This window comes from Hylobates moloch, unplaced genomic scaffold, assembly GCF_009828535.3.
Source record: "Hylobates moloch isolate HMO894 unplaced genomic scaffold, HMol_V3 SCAFFOLD_1, whole genome shotgun sequence".
In the NCBI taxonomy this organism is placed as follows: Eukaryota; Metazoa; Chordata; class Mammalia; order Primates; family Hylobatidae; genus Hylobates; species Hylobates moloch.
In genome coordinates this window covers 88,786,261-88,807,854 of record NW_026652276.1, presented here as the reverse complement: position 1 = coordinate 88,807,854, position 21,594 = coordinate 88,786,261, and the positions used below count along the sequence as shown (strand labels likewise).

General features: G+C 32.9%; 1 protein-coding gene across 7 annotated transcripts in view; it reads left to right on the top strand.

Moving 5' to 3' along the window:
- The window catches only part of GALNT13 (polypeptide N-acetylgalactosaminyltransferase 13), a 588,430-nt gene that overhangs the window by 15,590 nt on the left and 551,246 nt on the right, over positions 1-21,594 (top strand). For all 7 annotated transcript variants that reach the window (XM_032755681.2, XM_032755686.2, XM_032755680.2 and 4 more), the window contains exon 2: positions 13,357-13,428. The gene's annotated coding sequence lies outside the window, so the exon portion shown is untranslated. The remainder of the gene's footprint in view (positions 1-13,356; positions 13,429-21,594) is intronic.

Sequence of the window (21,594 nt, the reverse complement as noted above, 5' to 3'; positions counted from 1 at the left end):
CCTTGTAGTGTATTAACTTCCTCTTCATTCTAAGATAAGACAAATATAGAGACTCAAATTAGGAGGAGACAGTAAAACACAATTAAGTATTAAAGACACAAGTTTAATTTTGTGGTGCCTGGAATCACAAAAATGTAGTTTAAAAATTCTTATATCTAATTACTAGAAGTATGACAGAAGGCAGTTACATAGCCTGCATGGAAGTTAGTTACCTCATCTTTAAAATGGAGATAATAGTCATAGTAGCTAACATGAATACAACCCAGGTCTCTTACTGTGCAAGAAGGTCTCTTTTAAGTGCTTTACATAATATTAACTCATTTAATTCTCACAGCACTGTGAGCTAGATATTCTCATCCACCTTATAATTATAATGACATGAGGGTTGAGGTGACAATGCATGTAATGTACTGATTGTTGTGCTTGGCACTTAGCAGGTGCTGAATAAATGTGAGCTGTTATTTGTGTATCTCCTCTTCAATGGTCCTCTCTTGGTATCTAGTGTGACAGGTGCCTAGTAAATTTGGCCTGCTTAACTGATTTTCGAAATAAAATCTCAGACCTAGAAGAGTTATTGCAAGGAATTACTGCAAAATTGGGCCCCAAGTGCCAATAAATAAATAGGAGTTAAAGATGGGACTGAAGGCAAGTGAAGTAGAAACAGTAAAACTGTGTTAGTGAAATATTGAGAAATCTTACTGAAGAGAGAAGGGAAGATAAATGTATGAAGGCAAAGGTGCATTCATTTCATGATAAATACTATGATATTATACACATTATACACAATGCTAAACAATGACATACTACTTTGCAAAAAAGTGCATCTAGCTGAGAACAAGGATGGTAAATATCATCTGTTTGGGAATTTCCAACATCACTGCTGATTTTTGTTGGGTGTTCTGTGTTAAGTGACAGCCATCTTGCATTTCCCCCTTAGTTATTTGATCTGCTTTGACTATGTTGTTTTCTTGTGGAAGAGCCTTAGAGAAATTGAAAGATCAATGCTTTTTGTGTGTGTAAGTATGGAAAATAGAGAACATTTTAAAACATTGCCATCCCACCCTTCATTTCTGAATGAAAAAGATGAAACATTTAATATTTTTTATTCTTTAAAGACACAGATTTTATTTTCGGTATGTGATGTCTAGTTCTTAATGATTTTTATACATGCTTATTTGGAGACTCTACTTTTTTAATGTGGAAGAAAGCATAATTTGAAATAACAAATTGTAATTGATTTCCCATTTAGAAATATTTGAATTCCAGTTCTCTTTTCTTATCAAGTGAGGAGAATATGTTTTAAGCACTGGTATTTTGTCATTTCCTTCATAATAATTTGTGCAAATGATAATTATACATAAATTAATAAACTGCTGGTGGGAATTTAATGATGCATCATACTGTTTTTGATTTATTTCCAAATCATTTGCAGAATGTTGAAATGTACAAGGACTAAGTTTTAAATGTAACCTACAACTTCCTCAGCTCCAAAAACATATTCAGTAAAATAAAATAGTTATTTAAAAAAATGCTGGTATAGGAATAAATTGCATTATGTTTTGTGAGTTTATTATATGAGGACATTATAGGTTATTAAATAGTATTGTATTTATCTGTGTTTAAAAAATGTTTCATATTGCAAGTAAATAAATTATTTTTGAAACCTATTAGAACTTTTCCCATGTGATTCAAGCCATTTTCTAGTGCTGCGTAAAATAATGTTGGGTCCTCAGTTGTTTGCATTTCCTTAGTGCTCCTGTTTCATTCCATCTTGAAGTTTTGTGTGCCACTTGAATATATTTTAAAAGTAATTAAAAATAAAATTTTGTTACAAGCTTCAATAACTTTGTAAACAATTTCTACATAAACTATATTTAAAATCAAGTACTAACTCCTGCCAATTCTGGGGACCATGCATGAGGTTAACCATTTTCAGCCAAGGTTACATGTAGTCACAGACAGACAATTGATTCATTTTCTTGTACTGTTGCATCTATCTGCCAACATATTACACCAATTATAATTATTTATAGAGTGATAGTCAATTGATAATTAATCCTGTAAGTTCACTTTCAGAATAGTCTTCATTTTATTCAACACCAAGCACCTTGGAAGTTAGTAAGTCACAAAAGATGTTTTCCTTAGTTATAAAATATTTAGCAATATGATTAATTTTGCAATGTATTTTTCACAAGCATGAAATCAAAGATATACTGTTTTCTAGCACAGGGCAGAGTTGATGCAAACTACCTGTGTGTGCGCTTTTCTCCAAAGCGCTCCTACGGAAAGTTGATTTTTCATTTTTCTAAGTTTCCTGGAAGTTTTTAAGTGTGGTCCTCCAAGATCTTGGCCTTGGACACCAGTAAAGCTAAGTATAAATTATTGATCTTATTTTATAATTCAGATTCATTCTTGACTTTCAGTTGCTTCATTAACTCTAGAGTTTATTTTGACCTTATATTAGATCAAATTAAATTTTGCCAGGTGGATTTTTTTAAAAAAACACTCCTTATCCCAAAACTTACATTCAGTATACTTTCTTGTTAGGTTCTAATCAGTAGTTTTAAGTTTTTAACCAACCTCAAAGCCTTCCTGACACCCTTTTATCCTTCCTCACCCCACATTAACACACTCTAAAACTCCTACTTGTAGTGGGAGTTACTTTCTGCCTGTTTGCTTTTTATAAAATCTCATATGTACTTATTACTTACCATTGAAAAATTTTATTATGTGATTTTAATCGTGTTGTATTATATGCACTTGTCATTTTATTGTAATTCACTAACTACTGATACACTTTTATTTGGCCAGAGGCCTACATCTCACAGTAACTGGGTATATAAAATTGTGGGCCATTAAAATGCTGCTACATTTTAATATATACATTTTAATATTTAAAATAAATACATTTTAATATTTATTGGTGTGTGAAATAATTCCTGCTTAAGCAGTCAGTATACATAATCAATTAATACATTAATACATAATCAATTAATAAATTTAGCCAGTGATTTTGAGATCTACATAGTTCAAGGTACTATGTAAATGCAAGATCAGGCACTTCCAATTTATTGAGATACATACTTACCAGTGGGTTTTCAGCAGCGGGTTCATGCTCATGGCATGGAATTATTGAATGCTTTTCACAATTATAAAACCCTGGGGGTCCACTGGCCAAAATTTAGTTTTGTGGGTGTGTCTGCACTTCTGCTTGCTTCCTGTGAAGTGTCTGCCCTACTGAAGTCTCATACTATCAAGATAATTGTTCTCTCATTCCTGCTTCCGAGAATTATTTTCTCAATCAGGAAAGAGTAACAACTGCGAAATAGAGCTACATGTTTTCATAAGGCTATTCTATCAAGAAAGGGCCTCTTTGTACCGTAAACAAACATAAAAATCATCTCTCTATATGAACAATGTTCCAAATGTGTGAATCATGAATTACAAATGTATAAATTACATGTTGTTATTTTGTAGAATTTTTAGTTTTCTGTGTTTTTTAGTAAATGTGTTCATATAATGTTATTTATGGTTGTATTTTATGGGAAAATAGGTGCCTCATTCATTCACTTACCACTGTGCAGGGGTTCAAGGACAGGGAGTTTTGTTAGTATTGACAGTTCTGATCTCATGATATACTTGGCTGATTGCCATCAAACCAATCACTCAGGGGACTTAAGAATTCTGATCTCATACACAATGTACTTGGTCTCAGGGATAAAATTCACACTGAACCCCAACTTAAAACTTTTTCATGTGTTGTTTTCTCAATCCAGGTTCACACCTTCTATTTATTAGAAATTGTATGAGTTCCTGCCTTTTAGCTGACACCTGTATCTGAGTCTCCCTCTGTAAAGCTAAATGCCCTTGTTAGAATGACACAACAACAACAACAGCAACAAAAACAGCAGAGAAAATGAAAGGAAAGGAAAGGAGCTTGTATCCCCAGACTCATGCTGTGCGGTGGCTGGTTTGTTTCTTCTTTCTTCAGCACATCACTCCTGTGACATGCTGTGCCTCAGACTGCTTGACTGACCTTGCCGTTTAGAGCTGTTAAACCTGAATAGAGCAGAGCTTTTCTTTTCCCTTCCAGTAGGTCTCAGGAGTGAGATCTGGTCACTGGCATTTACACTCTGAACCTTAACTGTGGTTCCCCTTGAAATGGAGCTAATCAAGGTGTTGTTCCACTTATTTATTGATGCTCATGAAGCATTCATTGTTGGAATATATAATTTTGCCTATTCCTATACTTGAATAAATTCTTTCTTCTACCTAAACTATAGATGTATATCTGCATCTATTTGCTATTTGTAGGTTAGAAAATCCAGGAAGGCAGTCTTACAGAATTCTTTTTGTGCTGTACCTAGCAAAATGTGCTACACAATTAAGTCCTTACTACATGCATTTAACTACATGCATTTAATTAGATTGCGTATGTCCAGATAGGTCCCTTGGGCCTTCCAGAGCAGTAGAGGCTACTTTGCAAAATGATGCAGGCCAAAAAGGATTTAGGTCAGTCAAATTTTTATCTGGCTTTCCCAGTAGGATAGTTGAAACTAAACTTCCACTTGCTATAAGAATGTCTTCCGTGCGACTTTTTTTTTCTTCTCAAATTCCATTGTTAGCTAGTCAGAGATTGTGCACTTTATATGCTTCTTGTCAAACTCATTTGGTATTTGAAATCATGGCATCTTTAAGATTTTCACCCAAGTGGCTTCAGAGTTCTGCCACTTAGGTCATTTATAAGAATTTGCCTGGAAATTGTTTCCTTTGCAGGAGACATAAGTCACAGGGTTTAAGATTGAAAAGGATCTCAAGGGCCGATTCTGTCACTCCTGCCAGCCCTCAGTCAAGGTTGTGCTTAATCTAAACCCAAGACTAATATGTTTCTCTAAAATAAAACTATGCCTCATCACTGGTTTGTTAAATACATTGTCAATAGAGGGGTCTCTGAATGAGCAAGTAACTCCTGGGTGTTAAAAACCTTCAAAAGCTCTATGGGTTAAATTTCAAATTCTTTAGCATATCATTCAAGGCCCTTCCTAGAGATCTATTCCAAATGACCTTTTTGGCCTTGCATCTCACTTTTTACTCCCTCTTAATCTATTTTCAGGATTCACTGAATTGATTCTCTGCTACCTGGCCTTATCATAGAAGTCCATGATTGTTTCTTTGCTCACATTGCTTTGCAGCCTTGAATTACCTAGCTGCTCATTTCAAAGATCAGCTCACATGAGCAAATCCTTTTTGAAGGATTTCTCCAAATCCCCAAGGCAAAATTATTCTATTTTCTGTGTTCCATAGAACCTTGTTCCTATTGCTCTTGCTAACGTTCAACCTGTTATCATAGTGGTGCCCTCACATGTCTCTCATTTTAGATGATAAGCTTTTTCACAATGGAGACATCACATTTCTCATTGTTCCTCTGAGACCTACCAAAGTCCATAATACAACCATTCATTCTATAAATGTCTTGAAAAATTGTTAAATATTGATGCAGTAGGATAAAGGGCTATGAATTTAATGATGTTCTATTGAATGAATCTTTGTGACATGCCTTGTATCTTTTTCTGGAATATAATGAGGATATAAAAATATTAACATAACCTCTTGCAATGATAATCACTACAAATTTATCAAAATCATGGGTCCAAGAGTATGCTAAAAAAAAAAAATTTCTTCCATCCCATATTTATAGCACACTTCTAGTTGGACCTTTATTTGAAAGGCCCCAGATTTAAAGTTAGGTTTAAAGATGTTCAAAAATGTCTTCACTTAAAAAACAAAAAGACAAAATTAATATCTAAGCAATCTTTATTTATTTTTACAGTGTAGTATAAGCTCTTCTGGTACTGTTAAAGCTATTTCTCGACCTATAATTTTAAAAATAACTTTTCACATTACTAAAAGTAAACTATTAAACTTTTTAAATAAAATATAAGTTATTTGGGTCATTTTTAATGTATTCTAATTTTCCAACTGTTAATTCTTTCCATTTCTGTCCTCTGTCTTCATTTTAAATATGATTTGACATGTGAACCCTAATATATGCTAGCCAAATACTCATTAAACCCACGCCAAAAAATTCTTTAATTTTATCTGCAAATTCTTAGATAATGTGTATCATTTAGGAATTGTGCTCAGTGTGTATCCAGAGTGGCCTAAAGAAATTGGTACTTTATTTTTCCCTCACAAAATATGAAGTCTTGATGTTGGTAGTCTGCTAAGATGACCTCTGTAATGTTACCAGAGATCTTGGATTCTTGCATTCATTCTAGGATTCTTGCACTCAAAATAGCTGTCAGGGTTCAAATCATTATAACTACATTTCAAACAGGCAAAGGTCAAAGAGCATAAATGTGCCAATAGCAGCTAAGAGAGGAGAGATTAGACACTGGCGAGGCACCTTTCAGGTTCAACCACATTCGTCAAAAAATCATGTTTTCTTAACTTTTGGAAAATTGATTTTGTTTCTTACTTATGTTGCAACTTTGTTTGTACTATTTTCCAGCTCTTTTAATGTTGAAGTTCTGCCTAACTTATAGCTGTGTAATTGGTTCTTACCAATGCACTTTGTTGGTTTTGTTCACTTTCAGCTTTTAAACTAGTATTTTTTTGGATTATAACATGATATGTATTTTTTTGTGGAACATTTGGAAAATTAGAAAAAATGTAAAAAAGAATATGAAAATTACTTACATTTTTACACCATTTAGACGTAACAACTTTAACATTTCACTGTATAGTGAATTGTTACATTGAATTTATATACATATATAGGCACATATATTTACATATATGTAAATTATGTAATTATTTACAAAACAACTTTATTCTCCATATTATTTTAGAAATTATTGATATTGTTTTGGAGATTAGATTTTGGCATATAAATAAATATTATTTGGGACATTATTTTTATGACTACATGGCATTTCATCATATGGACAAGCCATAATTTACTTAGTTGATCCCTAATTGTTGCTTTTATGTATTTAAAATTATAGCATTATAAATGACACTGATGAAGTACTTTGAACATGAAATTTTGCCTGTATATCTAATTACATCTTAGAATAACTTGATGGAAGTGGAATGGGTCAAAAAATAAGGGTATGCAAAGGAAAAGGCAGCATTTCTTCAGAAACTAGGAAATAATGAAGCAAAAGGTATAAATTATGCCATGCTTTATTGTGTGTTTACTGGGAATGGAGTGCAGTGAATAAAGCAGAAGTGTTCCAGTTTTCATCCCAGAAGACAGTACAGCCAATATTTTCTCCTGTTTCTTCAGGTAGAGAGGGGCCAGTGGTGAAGGAGCTGTCATTGAACACCCTTCACGTAGGCTGGTGACTGCTTGGAACAATCATTTGGCCACTTCTTTAAACATTCAATGAAAAAAATGAAATAAAACAAAGGGAACAAAGAATTGACAGATAACCCACTTGAATCTCTTGAGACCCCACTTGAGAACCCACAGGTCTCTGGCCTCTCCCCAACTGGATGAATAAAAAAGAGGAATGGATGATAGAGTGTTCAGTTAGGAAATGCAACAACGTGGCATCTAACCATGATCTAGAGACTGGATATGGAATTATGCAGTGATATAAATTGGCTGATGGACTACAGAGAGATTATGTTTAAATATTGGTTGTGTACAAATCAGAGGATCCTGATTTGTCATGCCTATGATCAAAAATATCATGAGATCATTATCAAGTAGTATTTACAGTAAGAAAATGTGCAAGGGAGTTAATGGCCTTGAAGGTCAAATTAAAAGAGAGAGAGAGATGGGGGTGACAGGGAGGGAGGAAAAGAGGGAGGACATACTAGAGATGACTTTAGAAGTTATAGATTAATCTGTTTGCTTTGATATTTGTGAAAATAATAAGACAAAATGATGATTGATTTCCATACACTTCTAAGAGCAGAAAAAATGGGGTAACAGCCAACATGTCTGAAAGAAGTAAATAACTCAGAGTTAATGCAATTGTCTTCTCTGACACAATAACAGAACTTAAATATGAGAGGACAAAAAGTTCATATATCTTTACTTCGGTAAGGTTTAGTTTTTGTCTGACATGATGTTCTGATCAACCAGCAAAGACTATGTAGTCTTGTGTAAAGGGAGGCATAGCTTGTTACTTGTCCCTGAATCAGTGACCTGGTAGGGCAAACAAAGTAAGACTAAAAGTGTTTATTGGGGACTTATACTGAATAATATTTGTAATAATCTCCATAATTTAATAATACAAAATGTGGAATCTACAGACTAGGAAAATTGCTAAATCTGTGGGAATTTGCAGGAATCTAAAGTGAATATGGGAATTAAAAAAAAGGGACTGAAATAAGTTGGCTGTCTATGAGAATCATTGATTAAAATGGCATTAAAAGTGGTAATATCTAGTCTAGTGTTGCTGAGGCGTTTTGACACATTGTTACTATAAATTGGTGATGAGACCTGGAATAGTTGTATTGTTCAGGGGGATTTGTAGTGTTTCCTGCCTTAATTACATCCCTTATCCTGTAATGACCATTTTTTTTTTCTATGTTCTGAGTTTCAAGATTGTAACACATCTTCCTCTATTAGTGAGCATTTTTCTTTTTTTAGCTCAACAAAACGAATAATTATTTTACTAAAGTTGCTTTGTTTCCATGCCTTTCCATATAAACAATTTTTCATTTCAGTGTTACCTTTTTGTGTAATCTTTTAGAAGACATTTTAAAAGGTAATTAAACTCAACTTGTAGAATACCTAGAGTACATATAACTCAAATGAAGGCGTGACAATATGCAGAACTAGGGTCAAGTTGGAGCATCAGCAGGCAACAAACACTTTGTCATGACTGTGTTGCAGTAATTGTAATTGCAGTAATTACAACTGGCTGCAGTAATTGTAAAATATAACCTGATTTGGAAGATGGTCAAATAGGAAAGTTGGGTATGTCAGTTTAATAAAATAGGGGTTAACAAGTTTTAACAGTCTCATGCTACTTGACCCAGAAATCTCAGTTCTCGGCATTTTATCCTAAGGAAATAATCATGCTGTGGCAGAAGATATATATACAAGGACCTTCACAGTAACTTCTTTTTGCCACAAATTTTTGATGATAATTTATATTCAGAAAATAAGTAAATGATGGCATGCCATAGCAACAGGATATTAATCAGTGATCTTGCAGTGTAATGATAAAAAAATGATATTGTCACACAAGAAATTCACAATTCAGTAAAAAGAGGATATAATCATAAAATAGTTTATATGATATAATTCTTTAAATAATAATCTGCAAGTAAGAACAGGATAGTTGTTTCTGGAATTAAGGATGATTTTATATTTTTATGTTTTTTCCTAAATTTAAAAAAAAACTTGCAACTTTTGATTTAGAAAACTAATTGTATAAGGAAAAACCACTTATACTGGTAATCTTTAAAGACTGATAAGCTTTTGTCTTTTTTCTTTAAGTCCTGACTACTTTCACTTATTTTTTGATTATCATTTTATTATTTAACTTTACATTGCCTAATTTGTTGACTATAATATAATGTTGTTCGTGTGGTTTATTTTAAAATTCTAAAGTAAATTTTACGTTCCCATTCTCCTGTATTTTATATATTTAATGGGTATATATCAATATGTAAGTTATGAGTAAATATGTATCTTTCATTTAATCTAAATATATAAATATTAAATATATATGAAGATGTAAATTGTATATACATAAACACTATATGATATATAGTATGTAAGCTATCACTCTGGATTTCTCACTATACTAATTATTCAAAAACATTTATGATTTTGAATTATTTTTTAACCTTTACTTTTTTTCTGATTTACTTATTTTTAACTTTTATTTTAGCTTCAAGGGTACATGTGCGGATTTGTTATATAGGCTAGTTGTGTGTCACAGGGGTTTGGTGTACAAATTATTTTGTCACCCGGGTAATAAGCATGGTACCCGATAGGTAGTTTTTTTATCCTCACCTTCTTCCTACCTTTCAGCCTCAAATAGGACCCAGTGTCTGTCATTCTCTTCTTAAAAATACTGTCTCAATGTATGTTTGAACATTATTCTGTAATTTCCGAGTATAAATGTCTAGATTAAAATAAAACCTTTTATTTTTATTTTTACCTTGTTGCATAATTTTAAATTTTGACATACTTTCAAATGTACAGAAAATTTACAAGAATTGTGTTTAAGAATACCTTTTATTCAGATTCAACAGTTGTTTACAATTTTGCCTCTTTTGCTTCATTTCTGTGTGTGCTTTCTCTGTATATACCCACGTGTGCGTGTGTACGCGTGTACACACACACACGCGTAGACACACCACATTTTTTTCCTGAATCATTTGAGAATAAGTTGCAGACATCATGCTTCCTTAACTGAAGTGTTTAAGTGTACATTTCCTAAGAATAAGAATATTGCCCTCTATAACCAGTGTATAATTTTTAATTCAATATTCACAAAATATTACTTGTATTGTATAACTCACAGTATATATCTAGGATCCCAGGTGTATTTTGTTGTCTTATCATTGAAAGTCCTTTTATCTGGAACATTTCCTCAGTCTAATTACTTGGGCATTAGAAGAGTTCAAATCAGATATGGAGTGCAATATTCTCAATTTGGCTTTACTGAATGTTTCCTAATGGTTAATTCTGTTTTGCATTTTTGCCAGGCATACCACAAAAGTGATGTTGTGTTCTTCTCAAGTGCATCATACTTGAAGGCATGTCGTATTTGTGTGATTATAGATGATGTCATCTTTGATCAATTTGTTAAGGTGGTCTCTGCCAAGTTTCTGCACTGCTAGTTACTTTTTTCCCCATTGTAATTAGTAAGTAATTTGTAGGAAGATACTTTTAGACTGGAAATACCATGCTTGTCATCACACTTTCATGCACTGGCGCTAATCCACTGATGTTTTCTTTACTGATTCAGGTACCTAAAATATTATGGTGGTTTTCTAACTCCATCAGTCCGTCTATACTTTGTAGGTGACATTATACTCGAAGAAAGAGTTTTCCCTTCTTAATTTCATACTTTATTATATTTCCTTAATACATTTTAATCCATTACAATAATTATTTATTTCCCAATTGTCCCAGATTAAACCAGTAAAAGCCTCTTGAAGCTAGGACCTGTGTCCTTTTGACATATTCCCATCATTTTATAAATGCCTTACTTGCTTTTCTTCCAGAAAAAAATGGCACCTCAAATTTCATGTATTTTTAAGTCTTCTCTCTGTGTCCATGTTCTAATAGGCCAGAAGAGTTTTTCAGAATTTTCATAGGTTGAGTGGATGTTTTGTGAGTGATTTTCATGTCACTCTTAGGAATTCTGGTTTCCTTTACCTTTTTCACAGTTTTTCTGGACCCCGTATATCTCTGTATATAGTGGGAGCTTGAAAGATAGCTCTGTTAGAAATTGGTGTCTAATTTCCTGTTTACATATAGTCTGACATGTTTATTATTCTCCAGCTTCCAGTTGTGCTGAAGGATTTGGATTTGTGTATTTTAGTTTGTTTTTGTTAGGTGTATGTATTTTTTAGGATATGTGTACAGTTTCAGATTTAGGTGGCTCCTACTACCTGAGTTTCTCAGAATGGCAGTCCATATTTTTATGCATTCTGCAAAATGTATTGATATTTGAAGACAATTGCAATATGCCATTATTTAACCAAAATTTGTGGATTGTATAGCTTTACCTTTAGCTGCTAGTGTTATCTTAATCCAGTTTATCCAATTAAATTGAAGTGTTTAATGTATCATAATTATTTTGTTACATAGTATACCTATCAATCCAGGAAATAGCTCTCTGAAAGACATGTCCATGATAAATGTAAAATTATTATTTGAGGTCACTTGTTCTTTCACTTGATGATGTACTAATCAATTATGTTTGTAATATTATTCCCTTGGCTATGAAAATGATCAAATATATATTTAAAAAATAAAAATTCAAACCCACAAAATTTTAAAACATGTATATAGAATAAAATAAGATAACCAATCAGTAGCATCTGATTATAGGAATCTAGTGAAAGGTAGTATTATAAGTGGTTATTTTCAATTGACAAAATGCGTTTTTTGAGAATAATAAAGGTAAATTCTTCCTCCAGTTCCACAGCAAAAAAAAAAAAAAAAAAAAATGATGGCAATTCTTAATAAAGGAGGGCTTGGATCTGGTGCAAAACACTCCAGTATTTAAAATTGTCAGAGTAAAAGATGGTTTGTAAAAGTAGAAAGTAGATGAGTATGAAAACTTGTGCTACCTAAGAGGGGCAACCATTTTTCTGTTCCATACCTGAGTCCAGCCTTATAAAAATCTTAACTTTTTCGAAAAAGCTACATATGAGGATTTTTTTATGAGAAATCTGCTTTTGAATATTGTGTAATATTTTAAAAACCATGGTGTGGGACAAACGAAATATATCAGTAAGCCATATTTGGTTTTCATGCCCCCAGTTTTCAATCTCTGCTCTGGATGCAACCTAGAAACTAGCAGATACTGCAGTAAGATGAAACCCAGGTCAGAAAAGCTGGTTTTGAGCCCAGCTTTTCTGATAATTTTCATTAGGTTGTATTTTATTATATTTCTTTGAACAGTTCTTTTATAACACTGTATATACTCAGTAGCATAAAACCCATTTAATTTGAAATATTTTGAGATTCAAAATCAATATGCCCTTTGAAAACCCTACTGTAAAACAAATTAATTAATAATGCTTGATTAAACCACTTTCTCCTTATAATCACATTGATATTCTGAAACACAGAGAATGGACCTGTTTGTGTATTTTTGTGAGGTATGCAGGTCTCATGCCTGCGTTTTTCTCAGTGCATGGATTTCAATTAGAATTTAAATGCAATTACAAAGTGAATTGGTGCAACTCTCTGGATAAATCAAACAAAATTCTTTTCTAACTCAGTGATCCTCATATATCAGATAATAGTACCTTTTAAAAACTTGAAATATTTGGATAATCACCTCAACTCTTCAAGTATATTTACTTATGAACATCTCATATTTTTGAATTACTTTTATGCCGTTCTGCCGATATTCTGGGGGCACTGTGTTTCTTGCATATAATATGAAGCTAGTATGCAGACTTCTCTTACCTCTTTTTTCAAAGTGTCCTCCTTGACTGATGTTTTAGAATATTTGCATATAGTTGGGAATATTTCTGTTCATCAGCCCATTGTACTTTGCTAGATGTGTAGTCTACGTTTTGCAAAACCTATTTTAGTATGTTACAGTGTATAGTGTTTAAGCTTGTGTTGGTCTCTATTAGTTTTTCTGTGACCTTGACAAATTGTTTACTCTTTTGGATTTTTTTCTTCCTCCACAGATGCATTTTTGTAGAAGCATTTTGAGGATGAATGTTTGAAAATCATTTTGAAATTGCTAAGTGCCACATACAGTAAGTAATATTTTTATTTTTCTACTCAATTGCAGTCATGTTCGATTAATTTGGCAGACAATCATAAAAGAACCCATTTCTATTTACAGTCTTTGATATTGTCAACATTGTTAAAGATCAGAAGGTTGTATGTGTGCAGCATTATTTATGGGGTCTTTATTCTGTTCCATTGTTCTGTGTGTCTCTATTTGTATCAGTGCCTTGCTGTTTTGGTTACTACAGCCCTGTGGTATAGTTTGAAGTCCAGTAATGTGATACCTCTAGTTTCTTCTTTATGCATAAGATTGCCTTGTCTATTTTGGCTCTTTTTTGGTTTATGAATTATAAAATAGTTTTTCCTAATTATATGAACAATATCGTTTGCAGTTTGATAGGAATAGTATTGAATCTGTAAATTGCTTTGGATGTCATGGCCATTTTATCAACCTTGATTCTTCCTGTCCATGAGCATGGGATGTTTTTCTATTTGTGCCATGTCTAATTTCTTTGACCAGTGTTTTGTAGAGAACTTTCTCCTCTTTGGTTAGCTGTATTCCTAGGTATTTTATTCTTTTGGGGGTTATTGTGAGTGGGATTGTGTTCTTGTTTGGCTGTCAGGCTAGAAATTGTCATTGTAGAGAAATATGCCTCTGCCCTGATGAAGTGCTCTGGCCAACACTACCCATCAGAGTAAATGAGTATTTTATGATTGAATTTCAAATTTAAAAAAATAACAATTGCCTTATATTTAGTGTCAATAGAACCAATCAGCAACCCAAAATGAGTTGCCTTGAACAAAATGCTGTTTGATTAGAGAAAACTTGAAAATATATAACAGCCCCTCCCCTAATGGCAGATACAGTATCTTACTCTTCTATTATACTTTTCAGAATTTGCAGTGGCTGACCACACCCTTTTCTTGCAGTCCTTTTTAGCTGCTTTTTGCAGTGAAGAAAAGATTGCAATGAAGGGCTGAGCTTGACTTACCATTCTCTTCCCTCTTTATTATCTTCAGATGTGTAATGTTCATAGTACTATCCTTTACATCAATCACACTGGCCACATTGATGCTTTCCCTTTTGGACTCTGGTGATCTTCAAATTCTTTCACGTTAGCCATCCATTGGTTCTAACCCCTGTACACTTTATTTCTTGAAACAAATCATCAGCAACATTTTATCTGGGGACATTTTCAGAATTACTAGTATTTAAAAGATTATTGCTCTAAAATTGAATGGATTAAATCGTTCATGCTCCCACACTACCTTTGCTTTTCAGATTGAAGAATTTACAGAGGGATGAGAATGAAGGGAGGAAGTCTCCATTTCTAGATTTGACCTCTGGAAGACAAAGCTAGTGATTTTGTTTAGAAATTTTATTTCATTTGGTTCAATTAATAGTTCATGCTCCTAAATGTGAGAGGTACTGTGTTAGGAAGGACTAGAGCAAGTGGGAGAGAAAGACAAAAAGAACACTCAAGGAAACTTTGTCATTAGTTTGAGGAAATAAGCTATACCCTCATATGAATAAAACAGAGGCTATGGGAAGTTACATCATGAGAATGGTATAAACTAATACAATTTAAAAGCCATTTTAAATAATTTGAGAAATAATAAAATGCACAGATGTGTAAAAAAAAAGAAGCCATTATAGGAGACCTCAGAAAGGAGATACAATTCTGAACTGTATTGATCCAAGGTTTTATGGAAATTGAATTTGGGCTAGATCTTGATGCAGGTGGAAAATGTTAACAGAATAGTCAAGAAAATGGTATACTAACATTTAGAATTAAAGAGGCATACTTCACACCCAATGAATGACAAATTAATTAGTTTGGCACAAGAATAAGTTTCTTATGTTGGACTAAAAACAGATAACTGGAAAATGAGGCTGGTGCTAGGTTGTGGGAAATACTGATAACTCTTCAAGAAATTTGAATTTAATTGGTAGGTAATTAAAAATAGAGAGATAATATTTTGTGAGGGCTAATCTTGTGAACAGAAAAGTATTTTTAAAGTTATTCTGGTAATATCTTCGAAGTGGATTGCAGTTCGAAGACTTGTTGCAAAAAGATTAACTTTTAAGCATTTGTAGAGGGATAAGAATGGATGAGGGCAAGACCTAAGGTCATAGCAGTGGGGATGGACTGGCAGAGGTTGGAGCATGTGAGATTTATTTGGAAGTAAATAGGTTCGGGGAGTAATAGCAATAATTAATGCTTGTGCAGGATTCACTGAGTACCAGGGTTGTTTTAAATGTTAATGACTAATGTCATCCCCATTTTGTGCAAGAGGAAACTGAGAGAAGCATCATTTAAGCAAATTGTCCCAGGTCACAAAAGTAAAACATACCATGCCTGACATTTGGGGCCATTTAGTCAAGCTCCAGAGTCATTGCAGTTTACCACTGTACCATCATTTCTCTAAAAAAATAACTGAAGCTTCCAGGATGACTGAGCTGGAAAATGATGTTGCCAATAATCAGAGAAACATATTTTGTTTACAGAGTTTACCCTTTCTTTAGATAGGTTGTTGGGTAGGCAGAAAAATCTTGACGTTTAGGGAGAAATGTACCTTATGGTTAGTGATAAATCTCTTGTATATATTCACTTGTGTGTTGGGCGATAGCAACAGTAATTTATTATATTATTCAATTATAAGTTACGGTAGTAAACATGTCATCTTAATCTGATTTGTCTTCATTCCTTAGCAGAACTTAAAAATGAAACAAGGATAGAGTAGTAAAACAAAAAGATTTCATATCTTGGGTCCATAAAAGAACACCATTTTAGACTTAGTTTACCGATCATGCAAAACTAATTTTGACAAGGGAAAAACATAACACTCAGCATATAGAGTATCTCTTTTTCTATTAGGTTGATGTAAAAGTAATTGCATTTTTGCCATTACTTTGCAAAAACTACAATTACTTTTGCATCAACCTAATATACTGGAGAAGTAGAATAATGTACTGCTTAAGACCATGGGCTCCAGGACCATTCTGCTTCATTGATTCATATTCCAAATAAGGCCCATTTGCTGGGTGACTTTGTGTCAATTATTTATGTTCTCTGTGCCTCAGCCTCTGTACCTTCAAAATGTGATATTAATAGTACTGTGTCTTCTGGATATTGTAAAGCTTAAATGAGATAAATGACCTAAATGGCTCTTGCTACCAGTGAATTTTAAATAAAAGTTATGTTTATTAAAATTTATCTCAGGTAACAGTTTTCTATTTTTCAATTTCACCTACATAATTATTGCTCTTTTAAGCTTTTTGCTTTGAATTTTTACGCATTAAGGAGACAGAGCAATGATTTTCACAAGTAAAGACCCATGTAACCATCACACAGGTCAAGAAATAGAACAATTGCTGCATCTCCAATCCTACTTTTTCTGCCTGCCAGCCATTGCCTCCTTTCCATCAGTTTCCCATGGATGACATTATTCCTGATATTTGTGGGAATTACTTCCTTGCTTTTCATTATAGTTTTAACTTTAAATAATGTATCCTTATATGCAAAATGTTGGTTTAGCCTGATTTTTAAATTAATGTACATAATATTCATATGACACACATTCTTCTGTGTATGGTGTCCTTTTCTGAATGTATGTTTATAAGTTTCTTTAATGTTTTTGTGTGGTTCATTAATTTTCATTGCTATATAGTATTCCATTGTATAGAAATACTACAGAATACTTATTCATTGTATTGCTGATGGACATTTGTGCTGTTTCTAGGTTTGGGCCATTATAAATAATGCTGCCATAAACATTCTTTTAAATGTGTTTTTGCTAAATATGTACATATATTTCTCTTGAATATATACTTAGCAATGGAATTTCTTAGTCATATTGCATGCAATCTTTCAACTTTAGTAGATACTACCAGACAGTATTCCAAAGTAAGTATACTAATTTCACTTCATTCATTACTGTGTAAGAGTTTCTATTGTTTCATCTTTACCAAAGATTAGTATAATCATTTATTTTAATTTTAGCCATTCTGGTGAGAGTTTGGTTTACATTTTCTTGTTGAATAATATGATTATGTCATGTAGCTTAATAGCCATGAACATATTATTGTCTATAAATTTCCTGTTCATATGTGTATTTTTCTATTGTGTTGATTTTTAAAATTGTTAATATCCACAAGTTAGTTAAACTGGATTAAGAGCCTCCCATCAGTTAAATATGTTGCAAAGGTCTTCTCCTTTTCTATGATTTGCTTTTTCAATTTCTTAATGAGGTTTTTTTGATGTTCCTAATTTTAATTTTAATCATTGTATCACCTCATTATGTTTATATCTTTCCACTTGCCTTGGTTTTTGTGAGTGATGTGAGGTAGAAGTCAAGTTCTAGATATCCAGTTGTTATAGAATCATACAGGACAATTCTCTCCTTTGCCCACTGTTCTTTAATGTCATATTTACTATAAATTAAATTTCTATATATGTCTGGGTCTTTTAGGAGCCAATTATTCTATTTAATTGGTTTATTAGTCTCTTCTTACCACTTATAACACTATTTTAACTATGGCTACTTTTTAAATATTCCTAATATCTATTAAAACAAGTTCTTCTACCACTTGTTATTCAAAGGCATCTTGACTTTACCTTCTTTCATGTAAATTTTAGAATTACTTTGTCAAGTTAACAAAAATAATTGTTTAGATTTTAGTTAGGATTGTATTCAATCTATTGTTAAGTAAATTTTTAAATAACTGGTGTAATTGCAATATTAACTTATTTCATTTATGAACATAATATATACAGCACTTCCTTCTTATTAACTGGGGACACATTCCAAGATCCCCAGTGGATGCCTGAAACTGCAAATAGTACCAAACCTTATATAGACTATGTTTTTTTCTATGTATACATACCTATGATACAGTTTAATTTATAACTTAGGCACAGGAAGAAATTAACAACAACTAATAATAAAATAGAACAATTATAACAATATACTGTAATAAAAGTTATGTGAATAGTCTCTTCGTCTCTCAAAATATGTTATTGTACTGTACTTAACCTGCTTCTTGTGATAATGTGAGATGATACAATGCCTACATGATGAGATGAAGTCTTGTGGTCATAACTTTCATAGTTTGAGGTGCAACAGCAAAACTAACATAAATCTCTTGTTCTTTCTTCATGATTTCAAGGATAGAAGAAGCATTCTTACCATAGAGCTTAGCAACCTGAGCAAACAACTTTTTCTCTTTATTATTTTCTTAAAGGAAACACTTTATGGCTTCTCTTTGGCATATTCAAATTGCCAACATCACTACTCTTGTAATTTGGGTCCATTATTAAGTAATATAAGGGTGACTTGAATACAAGCACTGTGATACTTTGGCAATCAATCTGATAACCGAGATGGCTACTAAGTGGCTATTGGGTGGGTCGTGAATGTGGCATGAGGATGCTGGACAAAGGAATGATTAAAGTCCTAGGAGGAATAGAGCAGAGCAGTGGGAAATTTCATCAAGCTACACAGAACAGCACACCATTTAAAATTATAAATTGTTTATTTCTGGAATTTTCCATTTAATATTTTTGGACCACAGTTGATGAGTAACTGGAACCATGGAAGACAAAACCATAAGTAAGAGAGGACTAGTGTACTTTATTTATTTTGATCTTTTAATTTCTCTTAATCTCATGTATGGTTTTTTGTTTAGAGGTCTTATGTATTTTTGGTTAATTTGTGCCTAGAAGTTTAATGCAGTTTAATATTAAGATTATATATACATACACACGCATATAATTATATACATATGTATGATATATATGTATAATTACATACATAACAATACATACATATTATAGACACTTATTAAACTTTAATTTTAGATTTAGGGGTACATGAGCAGGTTTGTTATGTAGGTAAACTTGTGTCATGGGGGTTTGTTGTACAGATTATTTTGTCACTTGAATACTAAGCCTAGTACCTAATGGTTATTTTTTTCTGTTTCTCTACCTCCTGCCGCCCTCTATCCTAAGGTAGACTTCAGTGTCTGTTTTTCCCTTCTTTGTGTCCATGTGTTCTAATCACTTAGCCTCCACTTACAAATGAGAACATGTGGTATTTGTTTTCTGTTCCTGCCTTGGTTTGCTAAGGATGATGGCCTCCAGCTCCATCCATGCTACTGCAAAGGATATGATCTAATTTTTTTGTGTGTGACTCTATAGTTTTCCATAGTGTATAAGTGCCACATTTTTTTTATCCATTCTACCATTGATGGGCATTTAGGTTGATTCTATATCTTTGTCATTGTGAATAGTGCTGCAATTAACATACGTGTGCATGTGTCTTTATGGTAGGATAATTTATATTCCTTTATATATATACCCAGTAATGGGATTGCTGAGTTGAATGGTAATTCTGTTTTTAACTCTTTGAGGAATCGTGACATTGCTTTCCACAATAGTTGAACTAATTTACACTCCCACCAGCAGTGTATAAGTGTTCCCTTTCGCCACAACCTTGTCTGTTCTGTTATTTGACTTTTTCATAGTAGCCATTCTGACTGGTGTAAGATGGTATCTCATGGTGGTTTTGATTTCCATTTCTCTAATGATCAGTGATAGTGAGCTTTTTCATGTGATTTTTTGGCCACATTTATGAAAAGTGTTGGTTCATGTCCTCCGCCCACTGTTTAATGGGGTTGTTTGCTTTTTCATTGTAATTTAAGTTCCTTATAGATGTTGGATATTAGAGCTTTGTCAGATGCATAGTTTGCATATATTTTTTCCATTCTGTAGGTTGTCTGTTTACTCTGTTGATAGTTTCTTTTGCTGCTCAGAAGCTCTTTAGTCGAGTTAGATCCCATTTGTCAATTTTTGCTTTTGTTGCAATTGCTTTTGGTGTTTTTGTCATGAAACCTTTAACAGGTTCTACATCCAGAATGGTATTTTCTAGGTTGTCTTCCAGAGTTTTTATAGTTTTGGGTTTTACATTTAAGTCTTTAATCCATCTGGAGTTGATTTTTCTATGTGGTATAAAGAAGGAGTCCAGTTTCAATCTTCTGCATATTGCTAGCCTGTTATCCAAGCACACTCCCATTGAATAGGGAGTCCATTCCTCATTGCTTGCTTTTGTTGACTTTGTGGAAGACCAGATGGTTGTAGGTGTGCAGCCTTAATTCTGGGCTCTCTATTCTATTACATTGGCCTATATGTCTCCCTTTGTACCAGTACCATGCCATTTTTTTATTGTAGCTCTGTAGTATAGTTTGAAGTTGGTAACATAATGTGTCCAACTTTGTTCTTTTTGCTTAGATATCTTGCCCTGGATATTCAGGCTCTTTTTTGGTTCCATATGAATTTTAAAATATATTTTTCTAGTTCTGTGAATAATGTTATTTATAGTTTGATAGTGATAGCATTGAATCTATAAATTGCTTTGGGCAGTATGGCCATTTTAATGATATTGATTCCTCCTATCCATGAGCTCCATGAGCATGGAGTGTTTTTCTATTTGTTTGTGTCATCTCTGATTGCTTTGAGCAGTGTTTTGTGATTCTCACTGTAGAGATCTTTCACCTCCCTGGTTAACTATATTCCTAGGTATTTTATTCATTTTGTGGCAATTGTGAATGAGATTGTGTTCCTGACTTGGTTCTCAGCTTGGCTATCATTGCCATATAGGATTTTTTATGTGATTTTTGTACATTTTTTGCTAGTTTGTACAGATTTTGCTAGTAATTTTTGTACATTGACTTTTTATCTTGAAACTTTGCTGAAGTTCATCAGTTTGAGGAGCTTTCAAGCTGAGATTGTGGGGTTTTCTAGATACAGAAACATGTCATCTGCAAACAGAAATAGTTTTACTCCCTGTCTTTCTATATGTATATGCTTTATTTCTTTCTCTTGCTGGATCTCTGCGGCCAGGACTTTCAATACTATGTTTAATAGGAGTGGTGAGAGGTGGCATCCTTGTCTTGTGTGGCTTTTCAAGGGTAATGCTTTTGCTTTTGCTCATTTATATGATGTTTGCTGTGGTTTTGTCATAGATGACTCTTACTATTTTGAGGTATGTTCCTTCAATATGTAGCTTGTTGAGAGTTTTTAACATGAAGGGATGTTGAATTTTGTCAAACATCTTTTCAGCTTCTATTGCGATAAACATGTGGTTTTGAATTTATTTCTGTTTTTGTAATGAATTGCATTTATTGATTTGCA